The sequence below is a fragment of the Emys orbicularis genome, chromosome 8, assembly GCF_028017835.1.
Source record: "Emys orbicularis isolate rEmyOrb1 chromosome 8, rEmyOrb1.hap1, whole genome shotgun sequence".
Classification (NCBI taxonomy): Eukaryota; Metazoa; Chordata; order Testudines; family Emydidae; genus Emys; species Emys orbicularis.
This window is the reverse complement of record NC_088690.1, coordinates 107,050,574-107,051,257: the sequence shown is the minus strand read 5'-3', so window position 1 is coordinate 107,051,257 and position 684 is coordinate 107,050,574.

Below are 684 nucleotides of genomic sequence, written 5' to 3'. Positions count from 1 at the left end.
TGTGTACGGTCAAATTTGGATGGATCTTCCCCCATCATTGCAAAGGACTTGGTCCCTCTCTTGGCTAGAAGGCAGGTTCCTCTTGCTCAGTGTCTCCTTATCTCTGTGCTTTCTGAAGTGTGAAAGAATTACAGAACTCCCCCCTGAAAGGGCATCATTAGAGGAGCTAAGAGCCAAGACTCATGCGTGATCCTTACAGTTGTGTTGAAGCATAGCTCAAAGTCACCAGGAATGTTAAACGTGATCCATGTATATGAGGAGAGGATCAGATCCCTTTAGAGTCTCTCACCAACACTGGTGACATACAGGCCCATTGATGCAGTCGTCTTGACAAGCAGTTCCTAACTCTATGCTAGTCAGTTCGTGCTTGGCTGGCTTTTGGCTTGTAAGAAGTTTCCGAAGGCCAGTTTTGCAGGCTGGCATGCATCCACCATGTATTGTTCTACACGGATATGTATTGCTGTGCACCTATAATGGAATCCTTGTGTTTCTGTATGTGTGTGTGTGTGTGCCTGCAGGCACAAGAGCTTCAAAGTAAGCCACTTTAACTCAGACAGCCCTGCCTGTTACAGCGAAACAACCAGCCTTTTTCTTCACTAGTCTCCCTCCCTCTCCTCTGTCTATGCACGTTAGAGTATTAGTTATAGCTGAAGAGCTTCTCTAGCATTAAATATGTGGCATACC